Source organism: Dromiciops gliroides, chromosome 3, assembly GCF_019393635.1.
Source record: "Dromiciops gliroides isolate mDroGli1 chromosome 3, mDroGli1.pri, whole genome shotgun sequence".
In the NCBI taxonomy this organism is placed as follows: Eukaryota; Metazoa; Chordata; class Mammalia; order Microbiotheria; family Microbiotheriidae; genus Dromiciops; species Dromiciops gliroides.
The window spans coordinates 632,872,465-632,893,252 of NC_057863.1; the positions used below are offsets into that span (position 1 = coordinate 632,872,465).

The following is a 20,788-nucleotide window of genomic DNA, read 5'->3' on the forward strand; positions in this document are numbered from 1 at the left end:
GCATTTTCATAAAGCTTTGCTATTTTCAAACCCTTTACACTTAGCTTTTTAACATGCTAACAATCCTGGGAGATAGGTGCTATTATTATCCCCATTGTACAGATGAGGCTGAGGGAGATTAATTGACTTTCCCAAAGGCCAACACCTATTAAGTGTCTGAGGCAAGATTTGAATTCCCATCTTGCCGAGCCCATATTCATCAATCTATCCACTGAAGCATCTATATACCTTGATTTTAAACCAGTTTATACTCAGTGTGCATAGCACAAAGACAGATGTCTTAATAGATGTTTGTTAAATTAAATTGAATTTCCATGAAAAAAAAAACTGGGGACAGTGGAAAGACTATAGTAAGGAAGCTATGGGTTGATCCCAAACAATAACTCTTGGTTTAATGACATGAGCTGGTGGTGATGAGCCATCTGTTAACTTCCAGGGTTTCTTTTCCCTCTGGTTCAGTGACCCAGGCATTACTCCTTCCATGCTACAATTGCTGACGATCAGGCAAAAAAAATTCCATTCATTGAGAAATGATGTGTGAATTTGGTCAGAAGTACAAGGCCTGAAAATGGGATAGATGCCTACTGGTTCTCTTGGCACCCCCTGGAGAGAAATCAGGCCAGAATTTTCACTCTCCACCACATCATCCCTAATTTAAATTTTCTTCCAAGACCAGGAGGCAGCTAAAAGAGTTTAGTCAAGAGGGAATTTCGATGAGCAATACTAGGCTTAGTGAACTTTTAGTTAAAGAATGATTAGGTCCCACTCAAATTGGGACTGAATAGATTACTTTTATATACCATTTTAATGAACTGATGTTATTCTCACAGTATGGTCTTGGGTATAACCCTTGTCTTCTCAAAGGGTATAATGTGGAAGTAATGTACATATATCACAGCCATTCCTAGAAATGTTTGCCCCACAAATCTCATCTGGTATGGCAGGATAGGCAGACAAAACCTGCATCGAAAGACAGCTATAGAGACAGACCTCAGGGCAGCATGCATGATGCCACTGCTGAAAAACCTGTCTATCCCATTCTACCCAAGAGGAATCAAAGCCACTTGGCATCTTCCTGTTTTAACTTATGACTCGATAATTAGGTCCAAGGAGTCAGCTGTTTCTTCACACTTAGCATTGTAAAAAGTTGATTATGTGGGGGAGAGGGGAGGGGTGGCCTGCTAATGCTTTACAGTAGGAGTTCTTAACCTGGTGTCCATGATTTTTTTTTTCATTTTGGTGATTATTTTGTTTTCAAAATAATTGGTTTCCTTTATAATCTTCTGTATTTGATTTTATACATTTTAATATATTTTACAGAGAAATATCCATAGGCTTCACCCCACTGCCCAAGGTGTATATGACACAAAAGAGATTAGGAAGATTTGGTCTAGTACAAAGCATAAATTCTATGGAAGAGTAAAATAAGGATTCTAGAGGATAATTTCTTCAAGATCCCAAAGGTACTTACTACATGGCAGATTCTACGTTCCACTGACTCAAGTTCCCTCCCTATCCCCATCACTAAAGTCCTTTACAGCTCTAAAGTATGTAATGATGCTGTGGAAAGTGTTGTATTTGCATTCAGAAGCCCAAGATCAAACCTTGACTTTGCCCAGATAACCTCAATCAAATTCCTAAAAATATCTTCTGAATCTCACTTTCCTATCCTATATAATAAGAAAGTTGGAGTAGGTGACTTACAGGATCGGTAATTTCCATCTCTGAATCCTTGTTGTTCCTTCATATCCATTGTGAATAACTCTTCATGACCCCATTTGGAGTTTTCTTTGCAAAGAAATGAGGGGTTTTTTTTGCCATTTCCTTCTCCAGCTCATTTTACAAATGAGCAACTGAGGCAAACAGGGCTAAGTGACTTGCCTGGAGTCACACAGCTAGTCAAGTATCTGAGGCTGGATTTGAACTCAGGTGCTCCTGACTCCAGGGACAGCACTCTAGCCTTTGCATCATCTCTAATTGTCCCCTGAATTCTTGAGGTTTATCCATTTTTATTCCTAGTGCCAACCATCAAAGACACATGGAATGGATAAAAACAATTTCAGGAAATGGACTCCTGCCGAGAGTTAGTGAAAAGATCTCAGTGGGGTAGCCACCTCACCATCCCTTCAGAGAACCATGAGAAACACAATATCAACTCCCCAGCCAGCTAGAAGTCTTCTTTCCATTGTATTACCCAGCAATGAACTCCTCTTGTTTAGAGTCTCAAGCTTCAGGGGACAGCAGCAAAAGCCTCCCTGGAGAATTTCTTTGAGCATACTCATTGAAGCGAAGTCTCTTTCTCTAATTCACTGGGGCTATTGCTTTCCCCCCAGAAAGTCATTTTCCTGTGAAAGATCATTTATGGACTGGGTAATAGAAAGTCTGCCTGCCTCACTTCATATTGCTTTATGCAAATTGCATTTAGAACACTTAAAAGTGTTTCCATTCATGAAGCATGAACAAGAAAACATCTCGGTTAGCCCCAACCAGTACAACGCAGGATGGATTTATGTAAAGAAGAATTTGGAGGAATCTATCAGGATTCAGGATTTCCTTTAACCCCCAAACCTCTTGACACCTCCACCCCTGAAACTTTTGCAGAAGCCAGGAAAGTTAATTTTCCTGCCTTCTTCTAAAAGTGATGAAGAATGGTGATGGATTCTTTGGGGCATATGATAAAACATTCAGTATTCTGATCACAGAATCCCAAATTTAGAATTGTAAGATACCTTAGAAATCATCTAGGATCCTTGAGGGCAGGGATTCCCCCATTTGTGTCTTCTGATCCTTAGTGCTTACCATACAGGAGGTTGTTCTTAAATATATTTCTCTTGACTGATCTATCCCAAGCCACTTACTTTATAGTAGAGGCAACTGAAAGCTAAAGAGATTCAATGGTATGCCCCTTTTCACACAACTAGGAAGAATCATAATTGCTATCTCAGGGTCATAGATTTAGAGCTGATGGGGATTTTAATGGTCATCTTGTCCAACTTCCTTATTTTATAGATGAGATAACTGAAGCCCAGCTGACTTGCCTAGGGATGCATAGGTGATGAAAGGCACTTAAATCAAAGTTTTCTGTCTCTAAAACCAGTGCTTTTTAGGAAAGAAAAAAATGGGACAATAGTACTTACCTCATTGAGTTGATGTGAGGATTAAATATAATATGTAAAGTGCTTTGTCAACCTTAAATCACCATAGAAATGCTAGTTCTTAAGAGGAATCAGGGAGTGCAAACTAGTTGTCTAAGCTTGGGCTAATCACTTCCCTTCTGTGAGTCTCATGTTCCTTATTTGTAGAAAGGGGGTTGGGTGGACAGGGATTAGAGAAGGTAGTGACTAAGGTTGTTTGTACCTTTACAATGATGAGACTCCTTGTTACAATATATCAATGGACTGATGATTTCAACAACGTGAATCCTTTCCCTATTGGTAGGAGCCATAACCCTATCCATCCCTCATCTCGTCCACATCTTACTTTAAAGACGTTGTAATGAATGTAATCAATGGGCTGAAGGCTTTTCTTTAGTTTGTTTTTTTTATGTTGATTTTTTATTGTTGTTGTTCAGTCATCTACTGTCATAAATGTCTCAAGATACTGAGAAAAACAAGGAAGAGAAATTAAAGTTCTACCATATAGTGTGTGTATGTGTGTGTGTGTGTGTGTGTGTGTAATTTAATTTAGAGCTCAATAAATTTCTTTATTTTTTTTCTTCTGCCCCTCTTTTCTCTTTCCTTTGTGCAACTTTCTTTTTTTAGATATGTATTTTGTGATTAAATATTTCTTAGTTACATATAAAAAATTAACATTCATTTTTAAAAAATCTTGAGTTTCACTTTTTCTCCTTCCCTCTTGTGCCTCCCCAACCTCTTGAGAAGTCAAGCAATTTGATATGGATTATACAAAACATATTTCAATATTAGTTTTATTACTAAAGAAAGCACACACACACACACAAAACCAAGGAAAAGAAAGTAAAACAAAGGGTATGTTTTAATTTGCACTCAGAACTTATGAGTTCTCTTTTTGGAGAATAGAATTTTTCATCATGGGGTCCTTTGGAATTGATTCAGATCATTGTCTTGATCAGAGTAACTAAGTCATTCATATTAATCATCCTTACAATGTAGCTGTTACTGTGTTCAATATTCTCCTGGTTCTGCTCACTTCATTTTGCATCATTTTGCATAAGTCTTCCTGGGTTTTTCTGAAACCAATTTGTTCATCATTTCTTATAGTTCAATAGTATTCTATCATAACCATATACCACAATTTGTTCAGCCATTCCTCAACTTAGAGGCATCCCACTGATTTTCAACTTTTTTGCCAACACAAAAGAGGGGTATGCATATTTTTGTACAAAAAGTCTCAAATCCTATTTTTTTATCTCATTGGGACACAGAACCAGTGGTTGTATTATGTGGTCAAAGGGTTTGCATATTCCTATAGCCCTTTGGTCATAATTTCAAATTCTTATCCAAAATGGTTGGATTAGTTCATAACACTCTCAAAAGTGCACCAGTGTCCCAATTTTTGCTCATTCCCTCCTGCATTTGTCATTTTCCTTTTCTGTCTTGTTAGCTAATCGGATAGGTGTGATATGGTATCTCAGAATTGTTTTAATTTGCGTGTCTCTAAACAATAATGATTTAGAGCATTTTTTCATGTGACTACTGATGGCTTTGATTTATTTTTTTTAAAACTGTTCATGTACTTTGATCATTAATCAGTTGGGTTGTGGCTTGTATTCTTATAAATTTGCCATAGTTCTCTATACATTTGAAAAGTGAGTCATTTATCAAAAAGTTCCTATAAATTTTTCCCACTGTGTTTTCCTTCTAATTTTGACTGCATTCATTTGTGTGTGTGTGTGTGTGTGTGTGTGTGTGCGTGTGTGTAAAACCTTTTTTATCTAATTTACCTGCCTACCTATTTTCAGGTAATCAAAATTTTACTTTCCATAATCCTTTCTCTTGTTTAGTCATAAACTCTTCTTTTATCTACAGATCTGACAGAAACATTTTTCCATGCTCCCCTAATTTGTTTATTATATTACCCTTTATGTCTAAATTATTAATACATGTTTACCTTATCTTGGTATATGGGGTGAAATGTTAGTGTAGGCCTAGCTTTTTTTTTCTTCCCAAACTGCTTTCCAGTGTTCCCAGAATTTTTTTTGTCAAATGGATAGTTTTTGTCCCAAAAGCTTTGATATTTGGGTTTATCAAACACTAGATTACTATCATCTTTGACTACTACATATTATAGCACTTAATCTATTCCACTGATCCATCACTCCATTTCTTAGTGAATACCAGATTCTTTTCATAATAACTGCTTTGCAATATAACTTGAGATGCGGTACTTCTAGGGTGACCATATTTTTTATTGATTTACTTGATATATTCTTGACCTTTGATCTTCCAGATGAATTTTGTTTTTATCTGTTCTAGCTCTATAAAATGATCATTTGGTAGTTTGATTGCTATAGCACTGAATAAGGAAATTAACTTAGGTAGAATTGTCATCTTTCTTTTATTGGCTCAGCTTACTCATGAGCAATGAATGTTTCTCTAATTGTTTAGATCCGACTTCATTTGTGAAAAAAGTGTTTTACAATTGTGTTCATATAGTCCCTGAGTTAGTGTTGGTAGGTAAACTTCCGAGTATTATATATTGACTGCAGTTATTTTAAATGGAATTTTTCTTTCTCTTGTTTCTGGGTTTTGTAGGTAGTATACAGAAATGCTGATGATTCATGTGGATTTATTTTATACCCTGAAAGTCTGCTGAACTTGTTAATTGTTTCAAATAGGTTTTTAGTTGATTCTCTAAGGTTTGCTAAGTATACCATTATATCATCTGCAAAGACTGATAGGTTTGTTTCCTAGTTGCCTATCTTTATTCCTTCAATCTCTTCTTATCTTATTACTATAACTAGCATTTCAAATACAATATTGAATAACAGAAGTGACAATGGAAATTCTTGTTACACACCTGATCTTATTGGGAAGGCTTTTAGCTTATTCCCATTACAGATAATGCTTGCTGATGGTTTTAGATAGATACTACTTATCTTAAGGAAAGCTCCATTTATTCCTATACTTTCAAACGTTTTTAATAGGAATGGGTATTGTATTTTGTCAAAAGCTTTTTCTGCATCTACTGAGATATGAAGTCTGTTGGTTTTGTTATTAATATGGTCACTTATGCTGATAGCTTTGATAATATTGAACCAGCCCTGCATTCCTGCTATTAATCCCCTTTAGTAATATGTATGATATTTGTGATATATTGCTATAACCTCCTGACAATTACTTAACTTTTTATTTATAATTTTTGCATCAATATTCATTAGGGATATTGCTCTATAGTTTTCTTTCTCTGTTTCTGTTCTCCCTGGTTCAGGTATTAAAATCAAATTTGCTTCATGATAGAATTTGTTCTTTACCTATTTTTTCAGTGAATATAATATTGGAATTAATTGTTTCCTACATGTTCGACTCTTTAAAAATTATTCTTTTTTCTACCAGTAATAACAAATTTTCCTCCTCTTTCTCCCCAAATAAACCATTAATTCATAACAAATGTATACAGTCAAGCAAAACCAAGCAATATATCGGTCATGAGTGAGAATGTAGCTCTGATTTTATGCCTCTCTTCTAGTGGTTTTCAGTTTGGTCCAGATACCCCTGGGAGTCCTAAGATCCTTTGGGGGGATTTGTGAGGTCAAAAGTATTTTCATCATAATACTAAGATGTTTTGACATACAATATAGTAATTACAGATAGATATAACACATATGAACAAATGCCCTTAGGTGTCCACTACATATATAGATAAAAGTATGTTTCATCTTAGATCTTTTGATGCCTTGGTAGGTTTCTGCTTTTGTCAAATGCACACACATATTTTATTTGCAGGGCAATGAGGGTTAATTGACTTGCCCAGGGTCACACAGCTAATAAGTGTCAAGTGTCTGAGGTCAAATTTGAACTCAGGCCCTCCTGAATTGAGGGCTGGTGCTTTATCTACTGAGCCACCTAGTGCCCCGTCTACACTAATTTTTAAGAGTATAAAGGAGCTCAAAGATGAAAAACTTTCAGAACTGCTACTCTAATCCATCACCAATCTTTCTACCAAAATATAAAAGTCTTTTTCATCTTAGCTCTTTTGATGCCTTGGTAGGTTTCTGTTTTAGTCAAAGTTCTCACATGTTCCAGAGTTCTCCCCCACCCCCCATGTTACTTTGGTTATGATGCTAATTGACACACACCCATTCAGTGATTAAGATCTTAGATTATAAATGCCCAGTTCTCCCATTGCATAGGGGACATCTCCAGTCATCCTGATCTGCATATTGCCACTGGACCCAGATGGCTTTGGAAGAGAGTGAGGCTGGTGACTTTACACACCTCTACCTCACCTAAATACAATTCACTGCAACTCATGACATCACCTCCCTGATGTCATGGTCCTCTTCTAGAATGAAGCACAGACAATAACAACAACTGACACATACATATACATACATACATGTAGAGAGACATTTATATATGTAGAGATAATATGTGACATATTGAAATAAATGATAATAAATGATACAAATTAACATATATTATGCTATACAACAACTATGGTTACTTAATCTCACATACTGCAGGTCTTCTACACCAGGGCTTCTTAAACTTTTTCTATTTGTGATCCCTTTTCACCCAAGAAATTTTTATATGACCTTGATTATAAAGGTATATATAATAGGTATACATAACCTTTTACTGTTGCCAAATTTTTTTACAGCCCCCCCCCTCCAAATTCAGTTATAAGACCTTATATGGGGTCATGATGCATAGTTTAAGAGTTTTGTTCTAAACCACTGGCACTAATTATGGCCTAAAGGATATCTTCCTGGTGTTATAATTTTTAGCATTCAGGTATTTCTCCTTGATGCTGAAGAGAGGGTATGAAGTGGAAGGTGCATTGTGAAAGGGGCCTGGTTAAAGTTAAAACCTACCAATTGTAATCAAATCTGGGTGAAGGGATCCCTGGAGAAAAGCTTTCATATCAGTGACTGTGAACCACATTTGGCTTTTATTGCTCTTTGTGCTCAAGGGAATCTATGAAAGAGGATAAGAGAAAAAATAGGAGATCCCAAAGGAGAAAGAGCTACACAGCACAGTAGTGTTGTTGGCATTCCATGCAAGGAGTCCTCTCAATATAGAATTTCACCTCACTTGATTTGAAACCTGGTATGTTTTACGCAACAGAACTCTGGCAGGTTAGGGTTCAGGTAGTGAGAGAGAGTCTCAATCTAACTAGTCAATTAAAAAAAAATAACCAGTATCGAATGTCAGTCAGATGAACTAGCAGTGAGATTTATCAGTCAAAAAGGCATAGATATTTTATTCAATTTTTGAGCCTAATTTCAAACTAACTCCATTTTGGTTGCATCGATTTAAAGCTCCACCAACAGAGTATTTGTGTGCCTTTCTTCTCATACCCCCACTAACACTGATTACTCTCCTATCTTGCCATCTTTGCCAATTTACTGACTTTGAGTTGAAACCTTAGAGTTCTTTAAATTTGAATTGATTTGATTCTTGATGATTTGGAAAACCTTTCATGTGAATGGTAATAGTTTGAAATTCTTCTTTTGAGAACCATTTATGTCCTTTGACCACTTGTAAACTAGGATATGGTTATTAGTCATAAATATTTATTATCTAAATAGCTTGGCTATCAAATTAAATCAATAAGCATTCATTAAGCACTTACCATTTGTTAGGCATTGTGCTAAATTCAGAAAATACAAATAAAAATAGACGAATAGTCCCTGGCTTCTGGAAACTTACATTCTAATGGAGAAAGACAACACATAAAAGGGAGGTGGAAATCAGAGGAGGTGAAGATATCCTTGTGGGAGTTTGGAAAAGAAGGTAGGAGAAATAAGAAATGCAACCTGGAGAGGTAGGGAGACATGCGTGGCCAGGTCCTCCTCTTTAAAATATAGGTTCTGGAAGGAGCTAGACAATCAAAGGGAGAAGCCTTGAGGATGGAGGGCACTTTCAATATGTTAAGTCAACTTCAAGGGTAAGAGGTTTCTAGTACATTGTAGAGAAAGTCCAGAAGAGTCCTCCTGTATAATAGCTGCTTTGATTTTGTTCATGGAAAAGCTTTTTATCATATAATGAAAATTATTTCTTAGACTCTTACCCTCAATTGAGTTAAGGAATCTTCTCTTCATTATAGGTGTGAATGGTATCTGATTGTATTATCTTTCTTTTTTTTTAATGCTATGCACTTTTTTCCTTTTTTTTTTTTTTCCTTTGGCAGAGCAATGAGGGTTAAGTGACTTGCCCAGGGTCACACAGCTTGTAAGTGTCAAGTGCCTGAGGCGGGATCTGAACTCAGGTCCTCCTGGATCCAGGGCCAGTGCTTTATCCAGTGAGCCACCTAGCTGCCCCAGTGCTATGCACTTTTAAATTTATGTCATATATATATTTGTGCCTCTGATATGTGGTATAATATGTTGATGTAGTCCAATTTTTGGCCAATTATTTTCTACTTTTCCCAACATTTCTTGCCAAATAGTCAAACACTGGGATTTGGGAAAAACAAAACTAAACAAACAAAAGAACATTATATTTAGTCACTACAGCTTAGCAAGAAGATTAGGAAATTTCATATTTATGAGACTAAAATAGTTTTGATCAATGGATTGCTTGTCAATACAGCAATTATCACTATTATTTAAAGGAGTATCATCCATGGCCTACCACTAGTGATGGGAACCTCCCAAGGCTCTGTATTGACCTTTCTTCTCTTCTTTCTCTAACCAACCCTCTTCATTCCCTCCAAGTAATCTCATTTGTTTCCAATCTTAGTATTCCATATGTGAATTAGTAAAACACCAAAACCAAAATGGGACCCCATTAATTGTAGAATGAGTGAATAAAGCACAGTAGATGGATAGGGGAATTGTAAAAGGATTAATCCTGTGATTCCTTTTCTTTCATGAATTCCCAGATAAGGAAACTCACTCTACCCAAACAAGTTGGGAGCTACTTAACAATTCATATTCATAGACAATTGCCTAGAGCATTAAGACGGCAAATGACTTGTCTAGGTTCTAATAACCAAAATTAACCAGAGATAAGATTTGAACACAACTCTTCCTTGCTCCAGGGCAAGCTCTCTATTCCCTATACCAGGCCACTTCATACATATGACCATAACGAGATGTTATGGTGCCATAAGAAAAGATGATTATGTGGAATTCAGAAAAACATGGAGTGACATATATATACTGATGAAGAGTGCAACAAGCAGCACCAAGAAAATAATATACATGATTATAATAATATAAGTGTAAATAATAACTAAAGGAAACCAAACTCTGGTAAACACAGTGACAACTCTTGGCCTGGTAGAACAAATTATGAAAGTACTTGTTTATACTCAGTAGAGAAAGGGGATTATAAGTATGGAATGCTACATTTATTGTCAGATGTCAGATGAAGTCACTGTGTAAATTGCTTTCATTTAATGTTTTTTTTTCTTTTAATGGAGGGTTTGGCAGCACTCTATTGGAGTGTAGAATATACAGAAATGATTGTCATATAAACAAGGAGCATTGGCTCTGCCTCTTCTGTCTACATGACCTTAAGCTTACAGTCGTTGGACTTCAGTTTCCTCTTCTGGAAAATGAAAGGATTCAATTAAATGACCTCCAAGGTCATTAACAATTGTAGCATTATTATTCTATGTTGTATGATTAAATAAAACTTTGTTTGAATAATTGTTTGTGTCAAGAATCATCTTGAGATGAATAAGATCACAAATTAATTAATAAATACCATTTCCCAAATGTGAACCATCCCTAACGTCAATTCCTCTTCTTCCTTCTCTTTATCTCCTCCCCCTCCTCCTCCTCCTTCTCCTCCTCCTCCTCCTCCTTCTCCTTCCTCTTCCTCTTCCTCTTCCTCCTCCTCTTCTTCTTCTTCTTCTTCTTCTTCTTCTTCTTCTTCTTCTTCTCCTCCTCCTCCTCTTCCTCCTCCTCCTTCTCCTCCTCCTCCTCCTCCTCCTCCTCCTCCTTCTTCTTCTTCCTCTTCTTCTTCCTTCTCATTTTCAGTATCCTCATTGTTATATGCAAACACTTTGATTTCTTTGGTATAGAGCACTTCTGGCGAGGAAATGATCTGTGCTTTCTCAGATTAACTACTGTCTTGCAATTTATAGTTTTAGAAATTTTTCCTGTGCCACTAAGAGGTTAGGGTATAGTGGAAAGTTCTCTGGTTCTAGAGTCAGAGGACCTAGTTTCAAATTCTACATTTAATGCTTACTATTTATAAGTTCTTGGGCAAATCACCCTAATGTATTCCCTTAAAACTACTCACCTAGAGTATTAAAATACCATTCTAATTGTCTTCCTACCCCAAGTTTCTCCCCATTGTAGTATATCCTCAACTCAGCTGTCAAAGTGATCATGCTTTAGTATAGGTTGGCCCCTGTCACCATCATAGTTAAAAGTTATTAGCTTGGGGGCAGCTAGGTGGTGCAGTGGATAAAGCACTGACCTTGGATTCAGGAGGACCTGAGTTCAAATCCAGCCTGAGACACTTGACACTGTGTGACCCTGGGCAAGTCACTTAACCCCATTGCCTTGCCAAAAAAAAAATTAAATTAAAAAATTATTAGCTCCCTATTATTCCTTGGTTCCAATATAAAGCTCTTCATTTGACATTTAGAGTTCTTCATGACTTTTCCCCTTCTGAATTTTCCAGTTTTTTTACATTTTACTCTCTTTTACACAGTCTACAAGTCATCTAAGCTGGCCTCCTAGCTGTTCTTCTCATAAGACTCTCTTTCTCCTATCACCCTATCTCTCTGTGCCTTTTCTTCTCCCACTCATCTCTGCCTCTGAGCTTCATTGGCTTCCTTCAAGAGTCAGCTCAATTTTCACTTTCTGTAAGAGTCTTTGCTCAGTCTCTTCTACTCTCCCCATTCTCCAAATGAGTAGTGCCTTTCCCTTCATATTACATTGCATATACTCTCTAAATTGTTGCTGTTTGTCTTTTGTTTTCAAAGAGGACCAATGACATCACAGGTGATGTCTTAACTCTCACGTGACTTGGATATAAGTGAGGCAGAGTTGCACCAAGTTGTCAATCTCATTCTCTCTTCCAGAGCCATTGAAGGCCAATGGTAAGACAATAGTCAAGATGACTAGCAATGGCCTGGGATGTATTTGCTTCAGCTGCCTCCATCACTATTAGAATAGATCTTTCTCATCTACCCATTCCACCAGAAGAAATCTTTACATGTTTGAGGTAGACATCTCCCTAACTCACCAATGGATTTAAGCTCTGTCAATTACCCTCAACCTGATTTAATTCATCTGCCTAGGTAATTTTGCAGGGTATGGCTGCTGTGAAAGCCATAGCTTCTTGGAACCACAGGTTTGGTGAAAGGTGGACACCAAAGGTGAATGAGCAGCCCATCAAAGAGGGCTCAGCAAGCCCTCACATCAGAGGTGCTATTTCTTTTTCCTTAACACCTATACACTGCATACTCTATAAATATTGCATGGGTCATGTTATTTACATGTTGTTTCTCTAGTAAAATTTAAGCTTTCTGAGGTTAAGGGCTTTGTTTTTATTTGCTTGCTTTGTTTCATTTTGCTTTTGTTTTTATCTTCGAAGTATCGCTAGTGCTTCACACAGTGCCTAGAATATAGTAAGTAATAAATATAAGCTTATTAATTGGATGATGAATTGAGCCCCAATTTTGTCTTCTGTAATATGGAGGAATTAAATAAGTTGGTGTCTAAAATCTCTCCCAGTTGCAATGACTTTTCCAGAATGACAGAGGTAATGTATGCCTGAGACTTGACTTGAACCCAGGTCTTCTTGACTCTGAAGCCAGTTCTCCATTCTCTCTGTCATACTACCCCTAACAAATGCTCTTGAATTAACATTTTTCATTCAATATTGCTGTGTCTTGAAAGACTTTCAAATGTTCTCAACAGCATTCACAAAAAGATGCTGGCCTTCCTCTAAAGTTAATTTCCAGTGCTTTCTTTTTTTTTTCTCCAAGGAGACAAAGCAAGTGCCTGTCAACTCTAGGTGCCCCTTGAATTGACCTTGGCCTAGTTCTCCTTTTGCCAACTTATCACCCAGAAATCTTGATCAGCCTGGGAGCCTGGGATCAGAAGCGTTTTGTTCTTTTAATCCTTACAGAAATAACAACATCCCGACTCCATGGTGTTTGTGGGCTGTCTCCAGCTGATAGGCAGGTGACTTTACACTCTGAAGTGGGTATAGTAATATATTTTGCCCTGAGGGAAAGTGGAAGGGGAAGAGAATAAGGGGGGAGAGGGAAGGAAGGGGAGCAGATTGGGGGAGGGGACAGTAAAAAGCAAAACACTTTTGAGGAGAGATAGGATGAAAGAAGTTAGAGAATAGAATAAATATAAAGAAGAGGGAATAGAATGGAGGGTAATATAGTGAGCAATAGTAACTGTGAAAGAAGTGATGAGTAGGATGCTATGAGAAGGACATATGAAAAATGCAAACCATCAACAAACAAAGAATTGATGGCATCTGAATACTAATTGAAATATAATGACATATTGAATTTCTTGATTTTTTTTTTTGTGGGGCAATGAGGATTGTGACTTGCCCAGGGTCACACAACTAGTAAGTGTCAAGTGTCTGAGGCTGGATTTGAACTCGGGTCCTCCTGAATCTAGGGCTGGTACTTTATCCACTGTACCACCTAGCTGCCCCAAAATTGCTTGATTTCTTAGAAGGGGTGAGGAGGGAGGGAGGAAGAAAATTTGGAAAGCAAAGTTTTAAAAAATCAATGTGAAAAAATTTGTTGTTTGTTGTTTGTTTTTTGTTTTTTTTACATTTAACTTGGGGAAAATTTTAAATAAATTTAAAGTAATAATTAAAAAAAAAAGAATTCTATAGATCCCAGACCATAAAAACCCTTTTCCCCTCCAGACTGTTTGTATTGCAACCCCCAGGTCCTTGCGGGGAAGAGAAGGGGAATGTGCAAATGGAGATAATTGAGTATTTTTAATACATCGATTGGGAAAAGACATCAGTTTTCAATTGTGATTTTGTCAAATTCTTCTCTGCTCATCATGACCAGAATACATCTATGAATATCATCTTATGGGTTGAAACTAGGTATCAGAATAGCGCAGCGGATGGGCCAGGGCTCCACAGTATGTCTCTGGTGGTTGTGGTGTCCGCCCTCTGCATGGGGTGGAGGGGTTGTGGGCGGGGAGGCTCCGCTGGCAGAGCCAGACCCAGGAGCCGTCTGCACACCCTGGAGTCGTGGAGTCCATAGCAGAGTACGAATTTGTGGAGCCCCTCATCCCCCCCTTCCCCCCCCCCCCGCCAACATCCCAGACGCCCGCAGACACCAGAGTTACCCCATGCCAAGCGGCTGGCAGCCTCCCAGAGACCCACGGCCCAACCTCTCCTACTTCATTCGTTGTTCCCGGATGCACAATGTCCCTGTCTACACCGAGCTCACACAGGGCAACCTGTGGCACAGGTCAATGAGGTGACCTGTACCCTGCCTATCAAGGGTTATTTCAACCAACAGTCAAAGGCCTGGCTTCTGGAGAAGAGCTCCTGAGGACCAGCACAGCCCGTAGGCTTGCACCTGTCCCAGGACTGGTACTGAGGCAGACACCTCCAGTTCAGCCCCAGCAGCACGGCTGCTGCTCCCCGTTGGGGGCCGGGAGTTTCTGGACCCTAGACAGAAGGGCTTTCTCAAAATGGCCCTATTAATTCACTCACTCCCCACTTGGGAATCTTTTAGGGAAATTTTTGGAAAATGAAAAACATTCATCACATGGCTTGGGTAAGAGATGGCAGAGGCCCCAGCCAAGGTGGTGGCTTAGGAAGACAAGGCAGGCACAGCGCAAAGAAAATAACACGTCACCATGGCACAACCAGGCACCAACTTTAATGCGAGTTTTTATCTTGGTCGTATATACAATTAAAGCTATTAAAATTTGTACAATATTTACATATTAAATTAAAAAAAAATAATAGAGCAATGGGCCTAAAGTAAGAAAGACCTGGGCAGCTAGGTGGTACAGTAGACAAAGCACCGGTCCTGGATTCAGAAAAAGCTGAGTTCAAATCCAGCTTCAGACACTTGACACTAGCTGTGTGAGCCTGCACAAGTCACTTAACCCTCATTGCCCTGGGGAAAAAAAAAAAAAGGAAAGAAAGACCTGGGTTCAAAACAGGCCTCAGACCCTCAGATAAGCTCTGTGACCTTGAGCAAGTCACTTAACTTCTGCCTGACACTGTCAATAAACATTTATTAAACACCTACTATGTGTTAGGCACTATGCTATTTTCTAGAGATGCAAAAAGGGTCAAAAGACAGTCCCTGACCTCAGGGGCATCAAAATCTATTAGAAGAAAAAATAAGCAAACAAATATATATGCAAGCTAGATCTAAGAACAATAGGCAGGACATAAGCAAAGGAAGGGACTAGAACTACATGAGGTTAGCATAGGCTTCTATAGGACAACAAGTGTTGTAAAAGGTGAGATTTTATATGGGGTTTGAAGAAAGCCAGGTCAGCCAGTAAGTAGAGGTGAGATGGGAGAGCCTTCCAGGTGTGGGATATAGCCAGTGAGAATGCCTAGAGCTGAAAGATGGAGCATCTTCTTCATGGAACATCTAGGGGGGCAGCATCACTGAATCAAAGCATACATATTAGGGAGTAAGGTGTAAGAATACTTGAAAGGCAGGAGGGAGAGAGGGTAAGAAGGGCTTCGAATGTCAGAGATAGGGAGACACTGGAGTTTATGAAGTAGGGGTTGTTGATATGGTACCTGTGCTTTGGTGACTAAATGAAGGATGAATTGAAGTGGGGAAGAGACATAAAGAAAGCATCATCAGACTACTTCAATAGCCCATGCATAAGGTAATGAGAACAGGGCAGTGACAATGTTAGAGGAGAAAATCGGGCGAGCCAGAGATAGCTGAGGAATGTTGGAAAGTAAAATCAACAGGCCTTGGAAACACACTGGATATAGGGGAGAGAGTTGAGAGACAGTGAGGAGTTAAAGTTAGTGCCTAGGTTTCCAGGATAACAGTTAACTTGCAAGTTGAAGGGACTGGGAGGATGCTGCTGATGGGCCCAATTTTGGACATATTGGGAGTAATCCAAGGCTGTGGCTTGGCATGGAATGATAGGGGAAATTATAAGGGAGCTAGGAATTCAAAAGAGGATAATGAAGAACTGAATTGGTTCACTAAGAGGTCAAGGTGGGGAAGAGAGAAGAAAGTGACTGGGGCCAGGAAGATGGCATAGGAAAGAAATGAGGGGTCAAGGGACTGGCGGTCCCTAAGTGAATGAAGATTAGTGATTTATAAAGAAAGGCAGAGGGAGAGGTTAAAAAAAAAAGATAATGGTTAGATAAGATAATTTCAGAATTCTTGAACATGGAAGTAGTATAAACATGGGTGATAGCAAGATCAAGAGCATTATGATCATTTGTGTGTTGCTGAAATGGTAAAATTTCAACTGTAAAACGGGGCTCTTAAGAGCATTTATTTCCCAAGGTTGTTGTGAGAATTAAATGTGATATTTGTAGTGTTTAGATGGCACTCAGCACATAGTAGGCATTTAACAAATACTTTTTTCCTTCTTTCCTTCCTTTCTTTTTTCTTTATTTTCTCTCTTTCTCTTTCCTTTCTTTATTTCGTCCTTCTTTCCCTCCTTGAAATCTTTGACTCCTAACCTTGGATTCTGTCCCTGAAATAACAAGGGATGACTGACATGTAAATATAAATTTTCTGAGGGTAGGGAATGATGCATTTTATTGTTTTTGTATGCCCAGTGCCTAACATAGAACTTGGATCATAGTAATTATGGACTAATTATTGATAGATTGAATAATTCCTGCTAGAAACAGTATACGGAGGATTGGCTTGGAGTCAGGAAGATCAGGGATCATAGGGTCATGGGTTCTTATATTTACAATAGGAAAGGGCCTTAGAGAAAATCTAGTTCAATATCCTGCCCACCCCCACTTCACACATACTGCTTCCTTTTTTTTTTCCCAAATAATGCTGAGGCCCAGAGAGATTAAGTTATTTGCCCAAGGTCATAGGTCATACAAGTCAGGTGAGATCATAGAATCCTATATTTAGAGCTGGAAGTGAACTTAGAAGCCATTCATGATGCATGCCTCATATAAAGATGAAGAAAACTAAGGCCTAATCAATTCTAAGTTTGTGAACTATTCATTCTCCATTTTAATGAGGAAAATGACCAAGAAAGAAATTGGAAGCACCACTGAGCATTGGACCAACAGTTAAGATTCCCAGCAACTTGTCCATCAGCCTAAGGTGTATTATTTGCATATTGATTTGTTCAAGGTCACTCAGATAGTGTCAGGCCCACAATTTTGAACCTGGGTTATCCTAATAAAAATATAATGTTCTTTATTGTTTATTATTTATTTAATACTTATGTTTATTATGTATACCATGCTGTCTACATAATCCAGCCGCTGACATAGACTAGCTGTGTGATCATGTGACCATGGACAAATCACTCAAATTCCTAGCATCCCAGGCAATTCTCTAAGGTTCGAAATTGTGGAGGAGTTGTTGCCCTGGTGATGGGGAAACCCATTTGAGAGTTTTATAAAGTTAAACTAAAGAAACATTTTTGGACCAAAAAAGAAAAAAACAAAACACTTCCATTGCAAGGGCTTGGTTAGGATCAAATGTGATAATGTATATAAAGATATAAATGAGTGGAACTTATTGCTATTGTTCTATCCTAATATTCTCATCTACATAAGGGGAAAAGTGATTCTTACCTTACCTTACCTTCACAAGCTCATTGTGAAGAAAGTCATTTCTAACCTTAAAATAATATAAAAAATGTGAGCTAGTATATTTTTTATGGGAACCTTAAAGATTGGGTAAGATCCTCAGACATTTCAGTGTCTTGGATTAATCCATTTTGGAGTCTTTATCTCAGACTTAAATTATTTTTAAATGTGTAGTGGGTGAGAATACGGCCTGAACCTTTATTTTTTAAGGTAACAAGTTTAATAAGTTAATAAAGTAAATAAATAAAGTAAAACTTGGTTTCTCTTCAAATTACCTTTTTCCTGCTTCTAAAAATCATCACTATTTCTAGTGTTCTGGGATCTCTTGTTTCAGCCATTTTTCAGTTATGTCAGACTCTTCATGACCCAGTTTGGGGTTTTCTTGGCAAGTATACTGAGGTGGTTTGCCATTTCCTTCTGCAGCTCATTTTACAGATGAGGAAACTGAGTTAAACAGGGCTAAGTGACTTGCCCAAGGTCACAAAGTTACTAAATGTCTAAAGCCAGATTCTTGGCTTCAGGCCAGGTAGTCTATCCACTACACCACCTGACTCCCCATTCTGGGTTCAAACAAAGCATTTAATGAGGTCTTTCATGTTACTCTTGTGGATGGGATGAAGAGTGGGGAGGTAGATTGGGAACCCTCAGATGACTAGAAACATGGAGTGTCAATGTAAACTCTGAGTCAAGGTACAGAAACATCTCAGAGCCATCAAAAACATTTAAAAGAGATAAATGTAAGGTTTGACTCAGGTTCAAATAATGAACTTCATAAGTTACATACTTTTAGTACCATTGACATTTTTTTTCCTCACCATTGAAAGACAGATATAAAAAGGAAATGATTCAGAATTAATGACAAGTGACTGCTCTTTCTCTGAAGAGGTTCCTTTCAGCAGAGAGTATGATTTGACACTTGTCCTATTACTCTGGATTTTCTTGATTATCATCTTAAGAAACAGCTATACATTTTTTTTAATTTTCAACATTCATTTTTGTAAGATTTTGAGTTCCAAAATATTCTTCTTTCTCCCTTCACACCCTACTCCCCAAAACAACAAGCAATCTGATATAGGTTATATAGTACAATCATGTTAAACATTTCCACTTTAGTCATGTTGTGAAAGAAAAATCAAAACGAAAGGGAAAAACCATGAGAAAGAAAAAAGAACAAAAAAAAAGTGAAAACGGTATGCCTCAATTTTGCTGGAGGACAAGATTCTGGGAATCGGCCTGTGCAATGCTCAGTGGTGTTTCCACTTTCTTCATTGATCATTTTCCCAAATCAAATAGAGAACCAATGGATCATAGTGTTAGAACTGAAAGAGGTCAGTGTGTGTTTGCCTCTGTGGGTTCAAACCACCCTCCTCATGGTTGCTGGTCCCTCTGCAGTAAAGGATATTAGGACTTCAATTATGGGAAGGTAGCATTGTACAGTGGGGGGTTGGGGGTGGGGGGGAGTGGTTAGTAGATTGAGAATCAAAGGATTTAGGTACAAATACTGGTTTTACTATTCCCTAGGTAAACTTGCGCAAGTGACCTATCTGAACTAGGCCTCAATTTCCTCATCTCTTAAATGAAGGAATTGGACTTGATGATTTCTAAATCTAGTCTCTTTAAGAACCAGAACTAAAAGCTCATCTGGCCTCTGTTGTTCAGTTGTTTCAGTCATGTCCGACTCTTCATGACCCCATTTGGGATTTTCTTGGCAAATATATTGGAGTGCTTTGCCATTTCCTTCTCCAGCTCAGCACCATTCATTTTATAAAGAAGAAAAGCCTATCTCCAAAGAACTGGCTTTCCCGAGTCACACAGGTAATAAAGAACAGATCTGGGATTCAAACCCAGGTACTCCATCTCCAAACGCAGTGTTCTTTCCAGTGTGCCCCACTGGATATCCCTAATTCTTCTCTCTTATAGAGCAGCCCAATAGCTGTGGGGCTCTAAGCAGAAATGAAATCAGGATAGTCTTAATGGAAAACAGGCAGCCATCCTAATGTTTAGCATGGTTGGAGGCCAAGAAAGTATCCTTAAGGGTTTTCTCAATTTTTCTTTCTCTTTCTGGTTGTTGCTTGTGGGAGTCTGGTTGTAGGGGAACTCTAAATATACTTCGTAATAATAATAATAATAGCTGATATTTATATAGTTCTTTAGAGTCTGCAAAGCCTTTTAAATACATTATTTCTTTTGATTCTTACAGAAGCCCTGTGGGGGTAGGTATTTAACTATTACCCACTTTTCATGCTGGGGAAAACTCAGAGAAAGCCATTGATCTAGCCTTGATCATAAAGGCACTAGACAAAAAAGGAGAGACTTTAATCCAAATCTTCCTCTCTCCAGGTCCAACCCTCCATTCATTACTCCTTATGGGAGATAGTATAGTGGGAGACAGTACAGTGTAATGGATAGAACACTGGATTTGGAATCAGAAAGGCCTGGCTTTGAATCATACCTCAGATATTGACTATGTGTGCTGTTCAAGTCAATGAAACTCTTTTAGGTTTAGTTACTCATCTGCAAAATGGAGGAAGGGGGGGAGAGAACACCCCAATCCCAGGATTGTTGGGAGGCAGGAATGAGATAATATATACAATGCCTTTTGCAATCTTTTTTTCTTTTTCTTTTTTTTGCAGGCAATGGGGGTTAAGTGACTTGCCCAGGGTCATACAGCTAGTAAGTGTCAAGTGTCTGAGGCCAGATTTGAATCCAGGTACTCCTGAATCCAGGGCTGGTGCTCTATCCACTGGGCCACCTAGCCACCCCCTGCCTTTTTGCAATCAAAAAAAAAAAAAAAAAACAACCTCCTTGAATGTGACCTCTTCTTCTTAGTTTACACTATGCTGCCTTTAATAAGGCAGTTCTTTAGCATACTGCAGTTTTCAGAAAAACAGTTCCTT

General features: G+C 38.2%; 1 pseudogene; it reads left to right on the forward strand.

The window, feature by feature from the left end:
• Positions 1-14,238: 14,238 nt before the first annotated feature.
• Positions 14,239-14,655, forward strand: LOC122748170 (annotated as a pseudogene).
• Positions 14,656-20,788: the final 6,133 nt, after the last annotated feature.